Below are 20,413 nucleotides of genomic sequence, written 5' to 3' on the forward strand. Positions count from 1 at the left end.
CAGTTTGTTCCGGGGCTTTACTTGGACTGGGAGCTCTACGCAGGACAGCACGTGTCTAGTTTTCAAAAATAAACACGTTTTTTTCACTATTTAACAGCATTCCATCGCTCCCCACAATGCGTCGGCTCTTTTGAAGATAAAACGCTTCATCGTCAAGAACAGCGACCAAAAGCATGGTTGGCAAAGACAGCAGCTGGAAACGTCGCCGTCCGTTGCAGAGTCAGCAATAACATCGGTGGCTTACAACATTGCCTCATGGGTTGCGTCTTTCACGATGCGGAGCGGCGGGTCCTGCTCCCTTCCTTCGGGAGGGCAGGGGTCCACAAGGATTTCTGCAGCACATTGTTTACCAGCGTGGAATCCGTTCAATTAGCAGGGCGGATTCCCGCCTTCTACATTTTCTTTAAGAAACTGAACCGGACTTCAAATAGTTTGTGACAGTTTGTCTCGTGTGAGCTTGGCTATAGTCACAGAACTGTGCCACAAACTTTTTCAATTATTTTTTTAATGTGTCGCTACGGAGGAGCAGTTGCCGGCAGTTTAACGCAAGGCTAATCCCACCTGTAGCCAGCAACAGCCTCAACCTCTCTCAACCTCGGGTACATGGTCGGCCGAAACTAAAAACTAAACAATTTCTTTCCTTTCGTCGTCTTGGCGAGAGTGACCCAGAACTGCTATCCATTTCAGGGGTCGCGAACACAAAGGTGAGCGCCACATTTCACTTTCGCCGCACTGACTCCGCCGATATGCGAGGGGTGAGACGGCCGGGAAAACGCGGGAGGACATTTCCCTCTCGCCTCAATTGACAACTGTCTTCACCTTTCGCCGCGTCCATAGGAGTTTCGCATAGCTGTCAGCCATTTCGAAGGCCTCCAGCACAAATGCGAACACCAGCGAAATTGCCGCCGCACCGACTCTGCCAAAGTAGGAAGGATTAACATTTACGACACCAAACGACGCGCCAACGTGCCAACGCCGCCAGAAGAGACCAAAAGAGGGACGGCAGCTATGTGGTGCTCGCCGGTAAATGTTTCAAGAGTAAGAGAGGAAGGAGTTTCTGAAAGGGGAAAACAATTACGGCCCTCGTGTACGGCCCTCAACCCGTGAGTGCTGCGAGGGCGCAACAGCCTCTGCCGGAAGTTGCTCAGCTCCGTCTTGCGATGACCCAACGCCCTTATGTCCCTTTGTTGAGAGAAAAAGAAAATAACAGAAACGCAACTGTGACTCGCTTATAGGCGCGTAGCGCTGTCGCACAGTCGCACATCGCGACGTCCTTGAACGGATTATTTGTTGTTATTCTAATATTGGCGGCACTGTGCTGCATACGCACTTGCTCGCCCATACACGGCAGCGACGCGTGACTGAAGAATGTAACTTTCAGTTAGAGCGGTTCTTGCGGATTTGATCATTAAAAAGAAACGCGCCGCATGCCGCGCGATTTTGTTTTTTTTTTTCGCCTTCAGTTTGCAAGATTTTATTTTTGTGCATGTGTGAGCAACAAACAAAAAATACGATAAAGGATTGCCCTCCGCAGCATTTAGTTTTGAGCAAGAAACAACGCCCACGCTCCCATTTTCTTGCTTGTTTTAGACCGAAACTCTGCAGGCGAAGGGAGATGCTTGTATCGGACGACAGCATTTTTAAGGGACCTCTAATGGTGTAGCCGTGTTCTTAAGGCACCACACGTATCTTATGAAAGAAGAATTGGTTCATGCATCACGATCAAAGCGTATAAGACCTCCTTTGCGCTCGGTGAAAGAAAGACGAATTTAGCGTCGACTCCTGGTTGGATCTCTTTTGATAGCGGCCAGAACTAACTCCGCGCTGCTCAGAAAAGCTGCTTTGCCCGGGAGCTTTCTCTTCGTCCTCTAGATGCTCCCCTTCCCATCGGGGACGGGGAGGGAGCGAGAGGACTGAGTAGAAGGGGAGAGCGCGAGAGCACCTTCCCGTTTCTCCCCAGGGGCGGCGGGAGAGCGGGATTCGCTTTCTAGCGACCGACGAGCGAAAAGGAGGGAAGGGGTCGGCTTTCGATTTCGGACGCCCAGATTTCGGGCTGGTCTGGCGCGCCAGCTCTGAGCAGGCCGTTTTGCTCGCCCGGTCCGCGTGGCGTGCGGCCAGGCTCGCTTCTCGGCTCTGGTGGCAATCGTCGAGGAGGTAAGAGCCTCCTTCGTTCCTTGATACCTGGCCGGTTGGTTTGGTTCCTTTGTGACCCCATCCTGCGCGAACGCTTCGGAGTCATGCGGGGTCAGAATTAAGGCATTGTTAACGCGTGCGATTGAAAATGGGAAAAAAGGCGGGGAATGAGGACGGGGTGTCGTCTCCTCGTCTCTATTGTGTGTGTGAATTTTCCTTTTGCGCCAGGGTGCTTTCCAAGTTTCAAGATGCTAAACCAACTAGCCCGGCAACATGCTTTACTGAACTTGGAAAGAATGAGTTGCATAAGCTATGAGTAAATCGGTATATGTGTGATGCTTAGGAATGATGGGTATGTTTTGACGAGTTAAACTAGAGCTCCTGCCCTTTTAAAACCAGATAACTTCGAATTCGTATTACGTAAAATACTCGAAACTGCTTCCGTGGCATATTGTTTCCAAGTTCAAGTTATGTATTGTTGTATTATGGCATTTTCGTTTTGCTTCCGTCCTTTTGTATTATCAGAGATTTTCAATATAACCTTCATATTCTTGTTCAGCTTCCTGAGTTTCTAATTGTATTGAGCCCTGTGTGTATATGCATGTAATTATCATTTTTGTATCTTACATCAAATCTCCTTGTGCTGGCTGTCAGATGTGTAAGTCCGCGGTGAAGGCCTCACCAGGAGCCGTGTGTTTCCTTTGTTTCACGTCGTGGGCATGATTAAAATTCTGCATTTTGTACTAATCAGTTGAATTGAGTTGTCACTTATTTTTAGCACTGTCTGAAGAGTACTGGAAGATATTTCCTTTGACATACAAAACATAATGTTAAAAAACACGAAATATGATTAATAGTAATACGCTAATGGCGATTAATAAAATTAGCGAAAAATATCTAGAGTGCATGCGTGTTTCTCCAACGGTCGTGATGTCGTCACCATCTAAATGCGGAGGAGGTTCGACACGTGTAGGGAGAGACAAGTCCGTGGAGGGGAAGTTCATTACACAAAGATGACGGTCAGTCACCGAAAGGGACATGAGAACTTTACGCACAGCGTAGAACAAGAACACTGTAGAAAGTTGCCCACTAAATAAGCGCTGCTGGTTGATACAAAACAAGAAAGAGCAGGTTACGTTCGAATAATTCTGTACCTGTTCAGCGCTGCCCTACTGCCCTCCCCTGTCATGCAACATAACGAATAAGGGAGCTTGGTTGGTCCACCGGCTATGACAACCAGATGCGCTTTCACAAACCGCTAGACGTCCGGCGCCTGCCAACAGAACCCACTTGCTTTGTCAACGAAGTTCAGCTTGACGTACGCTAGTGAAACGCACCTTCTTTCATCCTTCCTTCGTCTTCTCTTTCACTGCATGCACTTCCGTGATGTTTCGTCATTAAAAAATTTAGCTAATTCGTTTTTATTTCGCGTACATAAGCGTTCGTTCGATATTGCGCAGGTCCTACATGAGTATGCACTTGCCGCGCTCACTGTGCTCCTTCATCTCGCCACGGAAATCGTCGCCTTGCGTTAAGTATAGGCCGCTGTGCGCTGCTGCCTCCCTTCGCGCACTGTGCAGCGGGGCCGCATGGACAGCCTGGTGGACGAGGCGTGCGGCTACGGCCGTTACCAGCGGGTGCTGTTCTGGCTCGTGCTGTACCCGGCCCAGGTGTCGTGCGGCCCGCAGCTCTACGGCCAACTGCTCATGTTTCTCGAGCCCGACCACTGGTGCCGGGGTGGGACACCCCCGGAGCACTGGGACAACAACACCGAGCGTTTGCAACTCTGCGCGCCCCTACCCAACGTGTCGGCAGCCTGCCCTGAAGGCTACGAATATGACCGCCGATTCCTGGGAGCCGACGAGACCGCCGTCACGCAGGTGTGGCCCCGGGTGCCGTCAGCGCTGTATAGATAATGCAGCACCGGCGGCATGCTCTCGGTTGTCTGTAGCTTACCTATAGAGTGCATGCTTCGTCAAATTCCCACAGACCAAGCCTGCTTTCTTACCTTTCCTCGTCTGTATATGCCACGCATGGCATATAAAGACGAGGCGACTTTTTTTGACACTTGTCGTATAGGTTGTTCGTGCATGAAAAGTACCAATGTTTAAGCAGCACGTTGGGTGATCTTGTGTTTCTTATGGGACACCTCGTGTAAGCCTCGACAGATTAATGAAGCATAGAGGAAATGTCCAACTGAAAAATGAAATGCTGTTATAATAATACTTAATAATAATTGGTTTTTGGGGAAAGTAAATGGCGCAGTATCTGTCTCATATATCATTGGACACTTGAACCGCGCCGTAAGGGAAGGGATAAAGGAGGGAGTGAAAGAAGAAAGGAAGAGAGAGGTGCCGTAGTGGAGGGCTCCGGAATAATTTCGACCACCTGGGGATCTTTAACGTGCACTGACATCGCACAGCACACGGGTGCCTTAGCGTTTTGCCGCCATAAAAACGCAGTCGCCGCGGTCGGGTTCGAACCCGGGAACTCCGGATCAGTAGTCGAGCGCCGTAACCACTGAGCCACCGCGGCGGGTCCTGTGTCCACAAATGAAAATTGGTTTTTTGAGCAAATCACCCGCCGCGGTGGCTAGGGCGCTCGGCTACTGATCCAGAGTTCCCGGGTTCGAACCCGACCGCGGCGGCTGCGTTTTTATGGAGGAAAAGCGCTGAGGCGCCCGTGTGCTGTGCGATGTCAGTGCACGTTAAAGATCCCCAGGTGGTCGAAATTATTCCGGAGCCCTCCACTGCGGCACCTCTCTCTTCCTTTCTTCTTTCACTCCCTCCTTTACCCTTCCCTTACGGCGCGCTTCAGGTGTCCAACGATATATGAGATAGATACTGCGCCATTTCCTTTCCCCCAAAAAACCAATTATTAATTAATTAAGAAAGAATCCAGACTAATGATGAAGGCGAAACATTTCTACTGCAAATAAGAAGCTTTTGACTCAATGCGCTCTTTGCTATAAGAAAGGTCAAAGTAGCCGGAAGAGGCGATCGGCTGGTCAAAGGTAGTAGCAATCGGCATGGAGAGATGCAAATAACCCGTGTTGCTGTTGGGAGAATTTTCAACGTGAGTACTGCCCTGAGTAGACGAAGCTACAATTTTTGCCCGCGCCCTGATAGTTTCAACTCTGAGACGCGCACGGATTTGCACAATAGTCGCTGCTCCTTTGTGGAGCCGGCAAGGAGGGCGCAGCAGATTTTAAATGTCTTGAGAGCCGGTGCTCTGTAAGTGGCACAGCTGACTCCACCTAGACCCTCAAAAGTTACTCACAAAAGCGATCATCTCCTCGCTTAAGCCATAGCAGCCAGTGCATGGACTTTTCCAATGGTGGCTGATCTCCCCGCTTTTCCTTTCGATAAAAGTTGAGTACGATGCGTACCGTGGGACGCACCAGTAGGAACAGGAGACAGCTGGTGATCTTCCCAGAAGATGCGCGTCTGCGAAGTCACGCGTGCCAAGGAGAGAGACGGGGAAGTCTCGGCGCGTTTCCATTCCTTCTCGCAGCCCGTTAAATTGAAACGATCGGGGCTTTGAGGGAGTCGGCGTTCAGTTCCTGCGTCTTACGCGCACGTTCGCGCCTCTCGAACTAGCGAACTAGCGTGCACTTCTATAGCATATGTCGCGTGATTCCGTGCATATTCAGACGAGGTGCGTCGATGCCTGAATCCTTTCGGGCCAAGGGAGTTCGTTTAGCACTAACTACGCATCGTGTTCGTAAATTTAGCGAAATTGAGTGTATGAGGGTGGTGTGGTCAAAATTTCCCCTTAACAATTTGTTGTAATGCAAGGCCGTTAAAACTGCTCTTTAAGGTAGGCACATATCTTAATAATGCACATTGTAAACCTAATAGTCCTTAACTGGAGGCCGTTTTTGTTAATGGAGCGATTAAAGTGTGGAGCAGTCGTCAGGGTTATCTCATTAAAGGCAACCAACAACAAATTTTATTTCAGAAGGTGATAACGGTGCGTAGGTAAGATGCGCTATATCACTGGCACAAGGCAGTTCAAATGTGTGCTGGCTTCGATGGAATAGGCTTCTCTTCCCGGACAACCTCAGTCAATACACGTTTCTACAAAATTAGAGGCCACCATTTGGGATCTCGCCGAATAACTGTTTGGGAACTAGCTGAAAGAGCCATAAGCATCGGGTCTGGAGAAAAAATTCTTGGGAGAATCTGCGCAAGATTAAGGTATCGTCGCGTTAGACTAGGGAGTTGGCGTCAGCATGCGCTACAGAAAGCGGTCGTGATTTACTGCGCCTTTAATTTTCCGAAAAATTCATAGAGATACCCAATTTCATTATATGTTGGCAATGCGGCAGCATCGGCAGCTGTTGATGCTTTTGCCGAAAGTGACGTCACTTCCGGCCGGTGACGTCAGCCGCCTTCATCCAGTAAGAATTTTCCAGTCTGGGGACGTCACTTCGCAGCATCCAATGAGCGAATTTGATGACCGACGACGCATTTTTACCCCATGTGGCTTCTAATACTACCGCATTAAAACAAATTGTTCTCTTCGCAGCTGTCGCAACCATTCTGTTCCTTCATTCATGCACTCCTTCCTTCATCCCATCCCCCTCGGTGCGGTTGAAGTGTCCATAGAGAATTGAGACAGTCACTGCGTCTTTCCTTTCCTCAAAACCAATATTCGCGCCGCAGAACGAATGGATGAAAGACGACGAAGACAACGAAATCCAAAGCACTGTCAACCTGTATACCATTGCTACTCCTTTTCCCTTCAATATTCTCCTCCAGCAAGTTGTTTCCAGCAGTTAAACGCCTGTGTCTTGGCCACTCCCCCGTAGTGGGTGTGTGCCATCTTTATTTGAGGCCAACCAACCAACCAACTGCGCGAGAACCCGCCAGTTAAAGTGGTGGGTATGTGCCATTGCTTCAGAGACAACAACAACAACAACAACAACAACAACAACAACAACAACAACAACAACAACAACAACAACAACAACAACAACAACAACAACAACAACAACAACAACAACAACAACAACAACAACAACAAGTACAAGGCACCGGGAAGCGAAACTGACCTGTTTGCGCCACCACCGTTTTTTTTTCTGCTGGGTACTACTCTGTAAGTTCGCCCTCATGTTCGGCGTCACTTTCTCCCTCAAGTTCGGCTTCAGGTTCGAGCGATGTTCGCCTTAATTTGGCGAGAATGGACGCTAAAAACATTTCATGCTTAATATTGATAATGTTCTTATGTGTGCACATACCACTGCGGCGGCCACCCCGCAACTGTTAAATCGCACAGGATATGACAGTATGAAAGATGAAGCGAAAGCCCGTGGTTCGTTCTTTTGACAACTGTAGCTTTTCTCAGGGTGACCCGTTCTTTGAAATGTCGTGGATGACTTGTCATGTTGAATCAATCAATCAATCAATCAATCAATCAACCAATCAAATCTTTCGTAACGTTCGCAGGAGCAACCATGTGGTTTCGTACAGCAGCAGATGGAGAAAAATAGATGAAAAGACGGTAGGCAAACAATTTTGACAGCGTTACAGGAAGCGTGGCAGTAAGAAATAAAAGGTCTAGCGGAACACCATCGAAGAACTCCCCTGCGGGGCTGCTGCCCGTGTTGTCTGGGGAATAATAGGAAGTAAGCTCGTAGCCGAATTATTCCTCTCGTTTAGAGACAAAAAAAAAATAAATAAAAAGAACTAAAAACCAGTACAGTAAAGGAGGGTGTAGAAGAATGCATCTCTGAATTCCATTACCGATCCTGTTCTATTCAGCACAGAGAATTAAATTACGCCACCCTGAGTTCTTCCTATGATAATAATAATAATAATTGGTTTTTGGTGGAAAGGAAATGGCGCAGTATCTGTCTCATATATCGTTGGACACCTGAACCGCGCCGTAAGGGAAGGGATAAAGGAGGGAGTGAAAGAAGAGGAACAAATAGGTCCGTAGTGGAGGGCTCCGGAATAATTTCGACCACCTGGGGATCTTTAACGTGCACTGACATCGCACAGCACACGGGCGCCTTAGCGTTTTTCCTCCATAAGAACGCAGCCGCCGCGGTCGGGTTCGAACCCGGGAACTCCGGATCAGTAGTCGAGCGCCCTAACCACTGAGCCACCGCGGCGGGGTTCTTTCTATGCGCCTGCAACCGGTTTTGGTGGCCTGCAACCAGTTTTGTTGGCCTGCAAACACAAAAAAAAGCGTAATATAAAAGCATTATTTTGTCAATTCTTTTCACAGTTTCTTTAAATAAATATATTCCTTGCGTTTTAAGCATTAAACAGCACTTTATACAATTTATTTTTTAAACAAAAGTTCGTACGTGCGGCGTACAAACTCGCGTGGCAACGCCGGGCCGTCATTGGTTGAGATGCGGTGCTGCCGCGTCGCCGCCGGGAAAATTTCCAACTTGACCGAACCTCGCCGCTCCAGCCGCTGGGGCTTTCTCCAATAGCCGGTCGCGGCCGCCGAATTTTCCTGACTTAAGAATGCGAAAACGCAACGCTCCTGCGGCGAGAATTCGGTTCACGCTAAAAATCCCGGGTAGACGAAATAAATCCGGTACCCTCCAACAGTGTGGCAGGTTAAATCGCGCAGTTTTCTTGTCATGTCTGAGATAAATTATAGCTGCTGTGCGTTTCGTGTAAGTTATTCTTGCTTGCCTCATAACTTCGAAATCTCGTTACGTAACTATTGGGTGTCACCGAAAAGGTGTGCACTTCGCGTGTTGAGCAAGAAATCTCCTTTTATAATTTGCCTGCGCAGAATGAGCCTCACGCTAAATTTCGGTTCCGCTCGCACCCATGCCCTTTATTGGTCTATAGACCGCTGCGTTAACTGCATTGTTCACATTTTTTCTGTAGTGTGCCACGAGAAACATCTGCAGGGGTGGAGCGCGTGGCTATAGGTTAGTCTGTTGCAAAAGTTTGCAGTCATCGGTGGACTGTAAACTTATGTAACAGACGGCACATTCGGACAAATTAGCTTATGGAACTCAACTTTCGGGAAAAAATCGAATTCCTTTGCATCCAGGGCGCATTGCTTGATATGTAATGTCGTTCTGCGCAATTCACACACCCAGAATTAGGCTGAATATATTCCTTCCAAGCTGCGTGGATGGACGGCGTTGAAATCGAGTTTTTTTTTTTTCGCTAGCGTTGATTTATTTATACACTTCTGACTGCGAGTGTACTGTCCTGCTCGACAACACGCCTCTGTAAGCGCATATGCCTGAGGTGTGAAAGTGGATGCATTGCATTTCAGCTCATGGTTTAACCATATAAACCGAAGCCTTTTTTTTTTGCAAGTTCTTGTAGGAATATTTGTTTTCTTGCATTCTTTTTGCTCGTTAACCTTACATGTACTTACACAGGCAAAAAATTACGCCGCGCTTGATGGACTGCAACTGTCAGAATTAATGCAGTCATTCAACGCGATACCTTCCGTAATAAGTGCGCCACTCGTGGCAAGCTACGGCAGCGCACGTCCGTGGACGTGAGTGCGATTCCAAGCCGCGAAATCATTGGTCGGGGCAAAATGCAGAGCCTGTTATATCAATGCGCCGCGAGTGTCTCTTTAGCCCACTAGCATTAGCGGCTAAAACATTACAGCATTTACAACGCAGGCGGCTAATTAACGCTCGCTATCCGTAAACGAAGAGAAGAAGGACAAACAGGACTGTTCGTTATTGTGACGTGGTCGCAAGGTCCGGGCAGAGCAAGGAATTGCAGCCGTGTCGCGGAAGAGACGTCGTTACAAAGCAGTGATGACGAGTAAGCACGAATGCTTAAAAACAGCGGAGCTTACTTACACAGAGCTCACTTCCTTTCCCTTACCCGCCATATATGCGGTACAACCAATCAGAATCAAAATACTATAAGGCAAACACAGCCAGAAATTCTGGACACGCTCATTTTTCAACGTGAAGTTGTTTATAAAGGCATTTTTTTAAATAAATGGGAAGATTACATAATGACAATCAATACACACGCAGATCTCCCCTCGGAAGCTTGCGTTCTTTCTTTTTTTGCTGTTCACGTTTTTGCTGTCGTAAAAAAAACGTTACCCATTGGTTTTATATTGCAGCCTTAACCACTCACGCTTGCCGCGTGGAATTCAGGCCAATTCTCGTATTCGCGTTTGAAATCCACAGACCCAGATCTGAAGCTTCGGCTTCCATCCGGCTTACCACGACGTGAAGCAACTTTGTTGTGTCGCCTGTGGCTTGGTGTAGCTTTCACCGAGCACTACTCCTTCTTAATGGGTATGGCTGACAGCCCTGCACGTGCCATCTGCGGGTGTGATGAGACAATAGCCCACATTCTTTGTGAGTGCCCTGCCTACAACGCCGAAAGGCAGTCTCTCTGCATGCCGTGCGCTGGAGCGTCTAGATCCACGCCCACTGACGGAAACGAAGATTCTCGGCCACTGGCCGCGGCGATCGTCGGCGGTGAAGGCCTCCCAGGCACTGCTTCGCTTCTTGCGAACTTCTGGCCTGCACGATAGGCTGTGACTTCAACGAACGCTGACTTTTCATAGCGACTTCAATTTTCTGCTACTCTCCTTTCTCTTTCAATTTTTAATCCCCCCACCTCTTTCCCCCCGTGCAGGGTAGCAAACCGATTATTCTCCCGGTTAACCTCCCTGCCTTTCCTCCTCCTCCTCCTCCTCCTTAAACGCTCGGTGCGAGCGGAGGACAAAGTTTAAAATGTACATTTTGCTACGGATCGGAAGACTGGACCATTATTTTCAATATTTCTACAAGAGTACCTTAGACTGAGGCGTGAAATATTTCTACGAGCTGCGAGCTTAGTCAGACCAAGTTTAGATTTCATTAAAGAAACACTAGCCGTGCGAGAATAATTGGAAAGGATGAAGTGAGCTGACCGATTCTGAATAGATTCTATAGCATCGATTAAGGTGAGTTGTGTGAGGTCCCATATTGATGATGTGTATTCTAGCTTTGGCCGTATTAGTGTTTGATATAAAAGTAACTTCAAATGGGATGGAGCCTACGAGACGTTTATGCGCATGTGCCCAAGGGCACGTTTTATCGTTTACCCGTGCGATACGAGCTAGTCGCTCGTTCCCCTCCCGCATTTCTCACTTAGCATATATCCATAGACAGAAAGTCGACATAATTTCATGCAATGTAAAGACCTTTACGGATTAATTTGTTCCAATCACTTTCTGTTCCTTTGAAACAATTTCCGTTGCTCCATTGTTCTTTTCAACTGTTACCGCTGCAGTTACGATGTAAAATAGATTTGCGCATTATGAATGTCTCTTTCTTTTAGTGTTTTTTTGTTTCACAGACTTCAGTGTATACTTTTTTGTTTTGTATGCTGTTGATAAGTCTAAATATTTCGTTACTTTGTTGAACAGTTATTTTTGTTATGCTGAGTATTGGGATATGATAAATAAGTAAATAAATCAGCGACCTCATTTTCAGCCGTGGTGAGAACATTGTGAACGTAAGGAATGCAGCATAAAGGGGGACATTGCTGAGTTTGTTGGGGTCAGTAACACCAGAATGTGATGGCGAGTAAGGAGACGCTTCCCTACATCGTATACAAACGGTTGCAAAGTCTTGCTTCTTATTCAAGGTTGTGGAGCTTAGATGGATTTCTCTGTGGCTGCTGTCCGGCGCTGTAGAAAGGAAGTGTAGGGACCGGCGGAAAACGCTGCCCGACGATCAGTCATGCCAAAGACGCCGCGAAATATCTTCTAGCGTTTGTGCAAACGCCTGTATAATCCAAGACTGAACCACGAGACAGCTGCCGGCTAGATTTGTTACTGTCATTTTTCAAATCCACACCAGCTGGAAGGCGTTAATAGTTACCGAGAGACTCAGAACGAGTTCGTACGCATCTCTGTACACTTTGCTGCTTGGGGTGAATGGCGCAGATGGCCCTGTTTATATCGCCGCCTTCCAGTAGAGCCTCAAAGCGTCGTGTGCTGGTTGTAAGTGCCGTAAAGACCACGAAGTCGGCAAAAGTTCGCTGGCTCTTCCGGCGGGGGATGGCCGCCGCTGCTCTGATGAACAGCGGCGCCACGGCGGAAGGGCTGCGCGCGCGGACGTTGATGGAAGAGGACAGATGCCATTGCTTGTCGTGTCCGGTCAGCGCAGTTGCGAACGGAAGGCTCCTTTTATAGCCTCGACGAATCGTCGTTGCCGGCCAGTGAGCGGCGAGCAAACGAGCCGTGAACGTCTCAAATAAAAGGAAGGGCTACGACGGGCACTAAAAAGGCCAAGAAACGCCCGCAGGCAGGAAGCTGGACAAACTCTAAGAGTTGGGTGCAGTAAGTTGAGGCAATGCAGTTTTCTCTATTCTTACTTTCTTCAGGGCGCCGTTGGAGAAGGGACGCATAAACTGCCGACTTGCAAATTTACAAGTACTTTGGTAAGTATCCAGCGGCTTAGTCTTAGTCTGACACGGCTCAGGCCGGCCTCATGCCGGTGCATGTCTTGGTGGTTCAATGAATGGTGATGATATCGATATGACGATGATACCGATTGTGGCTCCATAAAGGTGATGATACCGAGCATGATACCAAAGGTTGGATTCACGGCCACCGCATTCTGTTATAGGTAAAAATGCAAGAATGATCGGGTGTGCTATTCGACTGCAGTGCATGTTAATTTCTTGAAGTGGGAAAAATTCACACGGGGCGACCCTTCCCCTTTGCGCGCCTATTGACCCTTGCTGCTGCATTCACGCTGAACTGAAAGGACGGTTTCATTTCATTGATAATAAGGGAGTAATTTCTAATCAGCATCCATCTATGCCCAGCCATGCGGCTACAAAGGAAAGCTGTACAGCTTTTACAGAAACTTCGTAATTGAAGAAAAGTTCGCCCTTGTCCAGAGTTCGAACCCTTCTGAACCACTGCCTGCGTGGGGAAGTCGCTGTACCAACTGAGATAACCAGGACGGAAAGCAGATCAGATGGTAGGGCGAGGGCGAATTGATCAACAACTCGGAAGTGGATACGGTGTTGGTCCATTGTTTTCATTTCATTCACTCCAGCTGCTCAGAAAAGGGCCTTTATATCTGGGGATGAATCACAAGAGTATCGATCAGCTAAACATACAAAGCCGAAATAATTCATAGGCATATAACGTAATACAAAGCAGGCCAGCGCCTAGGTCACACAGTTTCGACATCTTCCCGAAAGCGCGCACTGCCCGGCCTGCATAACCATTACGGCTGAGGCCCACCCTGGCAGCGTTTACTTCGGGCAGCAGCTGAACACAGCCGTTTTAAGTTACGACACACTACGACGCTGACGTCAATGCCGCCTACCCGGGAGAAAGTTCCTATGAAAGAAGAGAAAAGGTGAATAACGAGGCTGTGCACTTCGCTACTGCAGTCAATATTGGTTGAATCGCAACGGATGGCATTCGTGCAGAACACTATTGGGCAGAGTACTCCTTTCGTTGCGTTTGCGGATGAAGAATGAGTGATCAAGAGTGTCAGAAGTTGGCAGTGAGTTATTACTGCGGCTTGCGAAGTGGGAACGATGTTCTTGCGTAAGCGCGCGTCTAGAGGGCGTAGTGGCATTTAGGGATCAGTATAAGACTGCCAGTCTTCCGTCGGTGTCTACAAAGGGAAGGGGCCGCGCGCTTGAGTTCGTGTAATGTCCGTGAAAGATGAGCGCCACTTTGTGTGGCTTCTACTGCATCACGGAATTACTTTCGATGTTGGCCGAAGGTAGCTGTGGCAGGTCAATTATAGGCGTGTTAGTGTTGCGTTTTTTGCGTTCATTGCAGATATCCTAGCAATTGGCTTGCCACGAAGAAAATATCGCCATTGTGCGTTGCCCACGCTAAAACTTTTGTAAAAGGACTTGGCTTTTTGTTGAGTCGGCTATTTACAGGACTGAGGCATACAGGATGCAGCTGTAAGTAACACGATTCATGTGACTGTAGAAAGGAAGTACAAGTGACGCCATAGGTGAATAGATCATGAGTATGAGATCAAAGCACTTCCGATTCCCCTGAAGCCAGCGCAGTGGGAGCCTCGCTCTTTGTTACCGTTTAAAGCTTTGTAAAGCTTTGTAGGGGGCTAGTTGGTTGTACATACTGAAAATGGGGAGCGCTATAATCAAGACAAGGGGACAACACCACATAAGAACACCACAAGACACGTGCGCAAACTTTCAACTGAGTTTATTTTCGACATCGCGCATATTTATACGCATCTAATCATGGGACACACAAGCATAAAAGCGTTAGAGCCAGCCAAGATATCAAAACAATCACCTACACCATGCGAGATTTAAGCTATCCTCGCAAGTCATGCATTTCACAAATGACCGGCTAAAAACAATTTTTCTTTTTTTGTTAAAACCACAGACGGGTCGCTAACGAACCCAGCACCTTCCTTTTCCGAAGCCATACAAAATGCTTCCCACAATTCTTTTGTAGTCTTGTCCTTTGATTTAAGAAGAACCGTCGTTCTATCCAGTAGAGGTTCGTACTTGTGCTCAGCGCAGTGTAGTGCGAGGTTGCCAGGGGCACTGACCAGAGAGCTGTTGTAATTGTGCTCCCGCAACCTCTCATTTAAGCACATTCCTGTCTGGCCGACACAGGCCCTGCTGCAAGGCAGCGGTATTTTATACACCACGCCCTCAACACATGCCACAAAGGAGTTCCTGTGCCTCACGCCACAAGACCATGCGTCGTGCTCTTCTTCTTGGCCGGAATTGTTTTTGCACACATGCTTCTGAGTTTCTGACCGTTTAGTTCTGCCAGGAGTTGTACATTGGACCTTGATATGCTTTGTGAGATCCCGCGGATTTCTTGCACCGATTTTGAAAGTTCAAAGTTTATCTTGTAGCGTTTCTTGGCCGTGAGGGCCGGTTAGTTGTCGCAGAGCACACTTGTCCGCAAACAGAAAAATCGCGTTAGTGATAAAATAGGGCTTTTAAACGATGAATGCTAAATGATCTACCTAATTACATCAAAATATAATCACGTGCAGCAATTCTGGACAAAAGCATTTTTGAGCGGGAAACCGTTTATGAAAGCAATTTTTTCATATAATGGAAGATTTCACTTTAACAATCAATATATCCGCAGATCACTCGACGGCAGTCCTGTATTTATTATTCTATTCACGTTTTTGATATCGTCAAAAGCGTTCCCCACTGCTTTTCTATGGCAGTCTTAACTGTTCGATGCGATCGATGGAAACACTTCAAAAGAAAGATTTTGCTACATATCAGAAGAATGGACCTTCAAAATTTTTATAAGAGTGTGTTACAATTTTCTAGTTTTCAAAATTTGTGCCCGAGAAAGATGGACATGGTCAAGCACAACCAGAAAATTGAATCCTTAACCGTGAAGTTCAAGCATCTACTTTTATTATTAATCTTTCACTAATTGTTTTTCTTTGTTTATAATACCTTGCACTGTCGGCCTTGCGTGGGCCTAGCGCCTGCAGTGGTTCATAAATAATTAAAATGAATGATGCACAGAGTGTCCTACTTATTCTTAACTAGAGGTTTAAAAGAAAGAAACTGGTGGCGTATTGCAAACATGAAATTGAAGCAGTTCCGCTGAGGGACGGCTGTCGAAATCAGGAGTATTTCTTAATTTGAAAAAAAAGAAGCTTATTACTGTTTAAAAGGGCACCGAGGGCAAATTGAAGTTGGTCTGTATCGAAAGGCTACGGTATTCTTACGAGAAGGAGACCACTCTTCCCAATAACGGAGCTTTATAAGCTAAAGAAAAGACCAAAAAATGAAATACAAGTGTCGCCATCACCGGCCGATATCTAAAGTAACCTCTGTGCATTGACTCTTAATTTACAGGAGGATCCCAGAGGCTATGCTGCATCGCTGTTAACCACAAAACGGAGGCAACCAGTCCTTCTTGGTACGGACGCCACGAGTTCGAATCGAGTGGCAGGAAAATTCGTAAATCCAGTTTTCCAAACCATAACCGTTTTTTTTTCTTGCTGCCGGACAAACGTCAACATACACAGAAGGAGCCAGATAATTAATCTTTACTAGGAACAATAATTCGATCGAGTTGTAATCAGTGTCATTTTAAGTTTGAACTGTTATCTTCTTGATAGCTGAAGGTTATTGGTAAGTTCGATTAGAGAGGTATGGGACACAAACTGCCCATTTGGGTAATTTTCGCAATGGTAACTTTACTCTGAAAATTTTTGTGTGCCCCAAACGAGGCGCAGGAAATTACATATTTTCGCGGGAAAGAGCACGTTTCTTGAACACCCCGTGCTTATCGGCTACAGCCGTGTGCTGTACGTTGTAATCGCGCTCCAGGTTTGCGCCAGCCGCACCTCTATCGGCGCATGCTGAAGGGTGCGATTGGGCTTATCTGCGGTTCGGCGTGCTTTCTTCAGAGGGAAGAAATAAAAATACTAATAAAAACTGTGACAGTTCAAGCTTTATTGGCCGGCCTGCAGCATTTTAATGGCAACTTTTTGCGCCGATAGTACGAACATTGAATAATTAATAATATGCAATTTACTAAGTTGATACGAAACATTTAATACTCCAGGTTGTGCGAGGCTTTGCACGTTACAGTGTAACACAGTCGAGCGATTTGGTACAAATCGGCAAACTGTGCAGGTATCTTTTGAGCTCCAGGAAAGTTTACAGGATCGTTCGTTTCCGCACCCATCGAATTCTTTCGTGACCGTTAGACAAGTGCCCGCAGTGGCATGATTCCGGTAGCTATTGCACATCTTGGGTGCGTATTATTCGTCTCTGCCTTTTTACTCAGCACTCTATGCGTCCTTGCTATTTTTTTGATGACGTACAGATTGCGTACAGATTGACGTATAGATGACGTACAGATTGCATGTGATTTCACTTCTTTCATCCCGTGACGGTTTGTTCCTATTCAAGTAACAAAAAAAAATCATACGAAGAAGGCCACGTTGGGGTCAACTTATTTTTTGTCCGAGCTCTGGCGCACTTAAAGGGCCATTACGCATGCGCTCACGTACTGTTTATAAATATAAAGGTTATTCTATATAGCCGGCACATGAAATATGTTGTTGAATGCACCCTAGAAAGAAAGGCTCCGGAAAAAATACGGCCATGCACTCTTACGGCGAAGCGACAAAACATTTTAATATGATCTCGTTTTTCGCGTTCCAACAAATCACGGCATATAGCGAGCTGGCTAACTGAGCATTCAAGCTGCATTAGTGGCCATGGCATGATATCACTCTACTCGAGGCAGATGATCCAATGTGCCGCATCAGCTTGAGCATTGTGATGAACGTGAAACTAAAAAAATATACGAAAAAGAAAAAGTGCCCGTGCGTTGAAATTCCAACGCACGCAACTTTCGGTCGTCCGGAATTCTGTTCATGGGGTTTTGAAATAACTGGACAGCGATCACGCTCTCCTGATCGTTGTCCTCCGTCTCTCCTCCTCCACTTGCTTTCTCCTTCAATTTCGGCCCTTTTAGTTGCTTGGGAACAGGACATTCAGATAGTCAACGTTGCGCTTAAATGCGGCCGACTGCCACAGGGTCGCTGCTCGGTACGAAAAACACCGCGAGAAACTGGAAAGCAGTCAGAGACAAACTGAGGGAGAGAGCAAAATTTGAGCATACTCATAACCCTCAACATGCACGGCGAGTAGGGCACACCTCTACACCACCTCGGAAAGATGGCCGCGAACAAGAAATCTTTATTAACGTTTCCACAGAATCACTAACAATTCATGCGCACGAAAAACTCAAACATTTATTTTTACGCTGAAAACTGAGGCGCGTGTCACAATACACTTCTCTGTCGTGTCAACGATAACGACTGACGGAGCCAGTATAGAGAAGACAGCAAGAGACAAATAAGCTGCGACCGAGGAATGGGCACGATACAATGCGTCGATGAAGACGTGCTCAATGAGGGTCCGTTGCACGCTCCGAAATGGCTCGTGTCAAGACGTGAAAATATTACGAGAAGTTGTGAGGGTCAGTTTTTTTCCCTCGTTAACCTTGGCACTGATACAATAATTTGATTTAGCCTAAAACTCAGAGGCCCTGTTTTGCAATGATTTGCTTCTCCGATTCAATGTCCGCCGACGATCACCTCATTTCACCACCACACGTTACAGGACGCAAGTCTAGCTTTCAACTACGCAAGTCTGATCTCGAGCCACCGGCTAAAAACAGAGCTGTACGCTTCAATTTCCGCTCACGAGACTTTTCTCCCCGATAGCACATCGCTGACTCTGGTATTAATGGCGCGGGTGTAGAATGGACAAGGCGCGATGGAATGGATCACAACAAGAATGGTTACAAAATACGATTCACTGTTGATGGAATAGCGCGATTTATGTTTTTCTCAATGAAAACTTAGTTGCGAGTCAGCGCTCGCCTGTGAGTGCCTTCTTCCTTTTGTCTTTCGTCTCGTTTCGCGCTGTTCCATCAGCAATGAGCTGTTACCAGCTTGCTTAACTTGGCATCCTTATTCTACAAAATATGTTCCCTGGTTCCGTTATGCACAACGGGCGAACCCCGCACACCTTTAGAGTTTGTGGGCACAAAACAGGAGGACGTTGCGCTGCTAAGTTTGAAAAAGCAGTGAGCGTAGTGTTGCTCAAGCTAATTTGCAATCCCATGCAGCGGCATATTGCGATGCGAAGTTTTTGGAGGACGTCATGTCTTGAGAAGTATATGCTTTCACAAACAGTAGAATGGACAAGAAAAAAGAAATAAAAATAATATTGCCCAGCCCGCACTGCCAGAGGCACAACGGGCTTGTAGGCTTTGAAATCGTTTGGCGTCGGAGAGAACTGGTTGCCGAAGCGTTTCGCCGCACGTGAGAAATAGCATCCTCAACGCAATTTGAAACAATGCTATATATAGTTGCCGGAGTAAATATTTGGAGGAAAATTGATCTACACGCGCCGGTGTTAAGTAATTTTTATTGCTGACAGAATAGAAATGGAATCTTGACGAAGATGAACGACCATAATTTTGTGTGATGCAAATGATGCGAGCGGCATTCAGGCTATAACCCACTTGAGGTTCCTTTTCAAAGTACGGCTTTTCCATAACGCGCACTGGATGCATGAAAAGGTAATTAGGTCGCTCATTAGGGGCTCAAGTGCTTTAATCTGCTTTCAGATCATCGCTTGTTGCAGCTGCGAGCAGAAAAAGCCGTTTCAAACATAAGGCAAATTGAGAATCGATACCGTTCTTGCAAAAGTCGTAGGCCGTTCGTTTGTTCGGAGGAGCACCCGGCACAATGCCAGCACGGCCAGAAAGAACCCGTTTGTATATTTCATGGTTTGCTTTTCCGCTATGTAAGCGGCAAAGACCTCATTCAGGGCAAAGTACATTGGCGTACGCAACAATGATACCCGTTTTATGGGAGCAACAGTTAGCGCTTCTCATAGCGGCCCCTCTCCGTTGACTGCAATGAGTCTGGCCTACTCTAAGCACATTTCGGAAAAAGCGATGCTGTTTCTACCTCAAATAAAACCACAAATCTCTCATTGAACAGTCTCGTTTCGATGTTCGCGGTTTACAGTTCGCTTTGATTCGTATTTGCTTATTTACTCATATCTTATGAGACTGCAAATGTTGGGACCTCGAGCCTCTAGCTTTTCCATAATATCAGTTCAAAATGCGCTGAACATCAAAACAAAAAATATATATATTTTTAAAGCGTTGATATAGAGTTAATATAATCATTTAATTAATTACCGAGCTTTTGCCGTGAACAGAAAACAAAGGAAACCGATCAAGGAGCTCGGAAAATAGAAAAGAAGCTCTGCATCTTGTTGTGTTGCAAGAAATGCAAGAAATTATGAAATGAACATGAAATATTTCGTATGGTCCCTTAGAAGCAGGCCACGAAGTGGGCTCAGTGCGATAAAAGTAAAAAAAATCATTTCACACAGAACGATTTGACTAAAATCAGCGAAAAGGAAACTTCCGCAAAGGAAATGCATTAATTGTCTCATGCATCACCAACTTGTTGCACTTGCTGTATTTTTCTGCACTGCGTCTGTTTTGTGGTTGTATATGGTAACTGCCCTGCTGCATCTGCAAGCAGGCACAATGTGAAAATTCCATATACTGCTTCATTATTTATACAGAAGCTGAATACGTGCTCAAAATTGAAGGTATGTCTTTTCATGCTTTAATTGCTCTATCGAATGTCGACAAGAGGCATGAACTTGAGTTCAGCGACGTCGCATTTGTGAGCATAGTGAGTGCTGTATATGAAAGCTCTTGAGGCGAATGCCGCTAGCTGCAAAGCCCGCTCACTCAGTTCTGCGTAGCTCGC

General features: G+C 46.6%; 1 pseudogene across 1 annotated transcript in view; it reads left to right on the forward strand.

The window, feature by feature from the left end:
• The first annotated feature begins 3,722 nt into the window (after positions 1 to 3,722).
• Positions 3,723 to 20,413, forward strand: part of LOC144136575 (beta-alanine transporter-like) — a 69,321-nt pseudogene continuing 52,630 nt past the window's right edge. Inside the window, exon 1 of the transcript XR_013315637.1 lies at positions 3,723 to 4,013. The product of XR_013315637.1 is annotated as a beta-alanine transporter-like (transcript). The remainder of the gene's footprint in view (positions 4,014 to 20,413) is intronic.

The sequence above is a fragment of the Amblyomma americanum genome, chromosome 1 (assembly GCF_052857255.1).
Source record: "Amblyomma americanum isolate KBUSLIRL-KWMA chromosome 1, ASM5285725v1, whole genome shotgun sequence".
NCBI classification, from domain to species: domain Eukaryota; kingdom Metazoa; phylum Arthropoda; class Arachnida; order Ixodida; family Ixodidae; genus Amblyomma; species Amblyomma americanum.